The sequence below is a fragment of the Lagopus leucura genome, unplaced genomic scaffold, assembly GCF_019238085.1.
Source record: "Lagopus leucura isolate 7727_CA_CO unplaced genomic scaffold, USGS_WTPT01 Super-Scaffold_100029, whole genome shotgun sequence".
Lineage (NCBI taxonomy): Eukaryota > Metazoa > Chordata > Aves > Galliformes > Phasianidae > Lagopus > Lagopus leucura.
In genome coordinates, this window is record NW_024962280.1 from 2,794,489 (window position 1) to 2,799,258 (window position 4,770).

At 42.4% G+C, this 4,770-nt stretch overlaps 1 long non-coding RNA gene across 1 annotated transcript; it reads right to left on the minus strand.

The window, feature by feature from the left end:
* Positions 1-548: 548 nt before the first annotated feature.
* On the minus strand, positions 549-4,525 carry LOC122185423. Its single transcript, XR_006180860.1, has 3 exons — positions 4,386-4,525; positions 4,064-4,156; positions 549-1,590 (listed from the first exon to the last, which is right to left on the minus strand). It is a non-coding gene; the product is annotated as an uncharacterized LOC122185423 (long non-coding RNA).
* Positions 4,526-4,770: the final 245 nt, after the last annotated feature.

Below are 4,770 nucleotides of genomic sequence, written 5' to 3' on the forward strand. Positions count from 1 at the left end.
TAGATTTTATCAGATAAAAAAAATCAAAGTGAAGGTAGAGGAATATACTCATTCATTGTGATAGAATTTAAAAGTTCCAATAATTCAGGTAAAAATCTTAGAATCACATAAGTGAAGTCAGCTTAATTATTTGTACCAAGAAACCAAGCACAGTGTTGGTGCCTCCTTACCTAAATAAGTGCTTCTCCTTCCATGAATTTGGCTTCTTTTAGTACTTTGCTTTACAACAGGAAGGTTTGGTCCAGCAGCATGTGTCCAGGCAGAGACTTCTGGAAGTGTCTCCAGGTGCTGCTGGAAGGGGATGTGTAGCACTTACGCTCTGCCACCAACATGCATCTGGAGAGAATCATAGAACATTTTGGTTTGGAAGAGACATTTAAGATCACATAGTTCCAACTCCCCTGCTATAAGCAGGGACACTTCTCTCTAGACCAGGTTGTTCACAGCAGTCCAGCCTGGGCTTAAACACCTCTGGGGAGGTGTAATCCACAGCCTCACTGGGCAACATGTTTCATTGTCTCACCACCCTCACGGTAAAGAAATTCTTCCTGATATCTAGCCTCAGTATACCCACTTCCAGTTTAAAACAGTTTCCCCTCATCCTGTCACTATCTGCCCTTATAAAAGTCCCTTTCCATCTTTCCTGTAGGCCCTCTTGAGGTTCTGGAAGGCCACTATAAGGTCCCTCTGGAATCTTCTCTTCTCCAGGCTGAAGAGCCCAAGCTCTCTTAGCCTGTCCCCATGGGGGAGGTGCTCCAGCCCTTTGATCATCTTTGTGGCCCTCCTCTGGGTCCTCTCCAACAGTTCCATGACCTTCTTGCATTGGGGGCCCCAGAACTGAATATGGGTGAATCTCCCAGCTATCTTTTTTGGGGTGCCATCTGATAGAGGAGCTGCTGAAATGGAGGAAGGTTCTCCATTTCCCAACAAGGAGAACACACGGTTGGGTACCCAGGAGCCGCCTGCACAGGGGGTGTGTGTGTCTGCACATCCCCATGTGTGCAGCTTGGGAAGCTTGCTGAGACATGCAGGAATATTCTGCTATGGGGCTGTGGCAGCTGTCAGCAGTTCTGGGATGTCTGTATGGAACTGGGGTGAGAACGGTGCCCTTGTCTCTGTGGCGCAGATGGAAGCGATAAGTCTTTGCAGACCTGCTTCAAGAGCAGCCCTGTGAAAGGAAACAGATTGCCTGGGGCCAGACATTTAAGAGGGTCTTACGCTTCTCTTTGCACTTGCAAAGTGCATGTTCTCTCTCTCAGTGAAATATTGCCCTTCCAGAACAGACTTGGATGGGGAAATGTCCTGCGGTGCATCCCCCCTCAATGAGTTGCACTGAGCTGCCAGCATGCATACAGGGCATCCTCATGCAGACAAATTCTTAGCAATAGAAAGGCCACCATGCATCCAGTTTATGCTACTTATCTTCATTTTTCCACAGTTCTTTTCTGTGTTGAAAGGTTCCCCACATTCACAGTTGCTCTTCCCAAGGTCGGTGTTGGTGTGCTTGTCATCCAACCTGCTTGGCTTGGAGTTTCCGTTGAAGTTTGGATAGAAGTGCTTGGTGTTGGCGTCAAGTTTGCATCAACTTCGCTACAATTCATTTAAGAAAAAAGAGGGTAAAGGGTTGCATAACATAAAAAATATTTCTAATTTTTTTTTTTTTTTTTTTTTTTAACATTTACTTTTTGAGACAACATTCAGTTTGAGTTTCTAACAGATCAGGGTTGCATTATATATGTTATGATGATATTAAAAAAATAAACAGAAGGAAGCTAAACTGTTTTAATCCATGGAAAGTGGCTTTTCCCACAGATACTTTGGACAGATGTTGAAATTATGTCGTGGTTTAGAACGACATTGAATTCCTTTTCCTAATAAAACAATACTTTCATTTTTACATAGCAGTTACACAATTTCAGTTTGTTCACCTGGGTTAAATGGATGGGATGGGTTAAAAAGGACCACAGCGATCATCTAGTTTCAACCCCCCTACTATGCACGGGGTTGCAAACCACCAGACCAGGCTGCCCAGAGACTGGTTTACATTGAACAAAGATTGTGGTCAAAATTTAACAAAACAGGGGCTAAAAGTTCAGTTCCCAAATTCCTGTTTACATCCACAGCTACAACACTTGAGGTGTAGTTACTGAGCAGTCCCATTTCTCACCTATTTCAACAGTCCCATCCATCCCACTTGTCCAAAATAGACATCTTATGGCAGTCTATATCTACACAATTACTTCTGAATATTTTTATTTTATCTTTAATGTTAAATCCCCTTTCTGCAAATGAGAAGGAAATGATTTTCTAGAAAAAAAAAAATCATTTCTATTTCCTCCTTAACATCTTCTTTATGGTGTGTTTTGATTTTGATTTTAAAGTTCCTCCACGTATTTACCTTTTGTAGATCACTCCTTTCACAAGACTGATCTCTTCAACTCTTTGGAAGGGTAGATAATGGGAGGACAATGGGAAATTGTTTTAAGATGAAGAAGAGAAGATTTAGTTTGGATATCAGGGAGAAGTTCTTTACCAAGAGAGTGGTGAGGTGCTGGATCAGCTGCCCAGAGAGGTTGTGGATGCTCCGTCCCCAGGGATGTTCAAGGCCAGGTTGGATGGGGCCCTGGGCAGCCTGGTCTGGTATTAAATATGGAGGTTGGCAGCCCTGCCTGCAGGAGGGGGTTTGGAACTTCATGATTCTTGAGGTCCCTTCCAACCCAAGCCATTCTATGATTCTTCAGAATGATCTTCAATGCGTTAGGTCTGACTGTGAGTGGTGCAAAACTTAGTCAGTTATTTTTATTACACAATCAGTTTTTCTCAAAGTCTGTCTTCTGGGTAGATTTTAATACGTATCTAAATACCTTAATATTGTTTTCTCAAAGGAGGAAAACATTCTAACTCATTCTAGGGATTATAAAAGTAGTAATTTTCTTGCAACTGGCCCTTAATACAGCTAATAGCTCTTGGCGTCACCTTAGGATGGTTAACAAGGCCATCATTAACTGTGGTTAATGAAAAAGTAATTAAACTTTTTTAAAATCTAATCCTGGATGACAAATCATTGTAAATCGTGCCCTCGGTTATTCGTGTCACTAATGTGAATAAATGAGTTTTAAGGTCTATATATGCATAAAACAAAACTGTAAGCAAACATAGCGTGAATCCTGCTGGTTGTCAATAGCTGTTTCTTTCAATCGCTTTTAAAACTTCTTAAAAAGTCCATGACTTCGGGTATAATTTTTTGAAGAATTAAGAAAAAACCTTAACATGTTCTGTGAGAATCCCAAAATCTGCTGTGGGATTATCTTCACTCACTTGAAAGATCATCAGCCAAACTGTGGAGATTTAAAAGAGGGAGGGCAGAGGTATTGCAAATCTAGCAAGACAGAGTTCAGCAAAGCAACCTTGCTGGATTTCAATTTTTATAAGCTGTCAATAGAAGCAAGAGACAGTAAATTTATATATATATATATATATATATATATATATATTTTTTTTTTTCCTGATCTGAATGCGCCTAAGAGAACTCAATAAAGAAATAGAAATAGGATCAATACATTCTCTCTGAAAATCAGTTTAGAAGGAGCCACGATGTCTCAAGGAGGAAATGCTAACTAGTCAAAAAGCCTTTCACGAAACAAGTTAGAAACCTTCTAGTAAATCCTTTGCATGTTTCAGATATACTGGCATTAACTCATAACCCCCCAAACATTTCCCATACATGACCAGTCCTATTTATGGCTTCTAGGTCATAGAATCACAGGAACATGAAGGTTGGGACAGACCTCTCAGATACGTAAGCATAACCCCAGCCCACTCCACATCCTTCAGTGCCACATCCCCATGGTTCTGGAGCACGCCCAGGGATGGTAACCCCACCACTCTCTGGGCAGCTGTGCCACTGCATCACTGCTCTTTTAGAGAACAAACGTTTCCTAATACCCAACCTGCTGTCAGGCTTATACTGCCATAATGCTTGTTATCACCCGTGAAATCTCTTTTGTGCTATCAAAGCACCCTGAGGAGCTCAGTGGGCTGGGGCACAGCCCTCTCCTCTTACCTGGAGGTGGATATGCCTGGGACCACCAGCCCCATCCATCTCACACAGTTTCCCTTGGATCCGTAGGGTGGCTGCACACACAGAGTCTTTCTGCTGATGAGAAGAGAGGATTTCCTTTAAAGTTCTTCTTTCACACAGTGAGTTCTCTGTCCTTTCTTCAGGTGCTCTCAGTACTACCCAGGCTATTCCTACTCCTCCTCTGGGGCCAGAGGACGTGACCTGTTTTCACTTTCTCTTCTCTCATCTTTCACCCCCTCCCATAAGACTGCAGTGTGCTCCCTTTACATTACTCCAAGGCCAAAAACAGCCCACTCTGGCTCACCTTGTGATTCCTCAGACCACATCCCTCCGAGATGCTCCATCTGTACTCCGTGCATTCAGATCTGTCGCACTGCAGGGTCACCTCCTTTGTGTGTCACATTGTCTCCTTGGCCAGGGTGCATTCGTGCTTTAAGGTAAAGGCTGTTCTCTGTGAACTTTAAAGACCTAGAAGTTACTCATGGGCAAAAGTTATTTCCTGTCATCAAAAGCAAATGTATTTCATGCCTATACCTACTGCTGAAAAAAGCCCAGATAAATTCATTTTCAGATTCAGAAATCAGTTTTCCAAGCATAAGAATGTGTAATAGAGCAATTATGGGCATTCCCCCAAAGCTGCATTTATGAAAAACCTCCCATGAGGAACGTTTCATGTATCTGACTTGGAA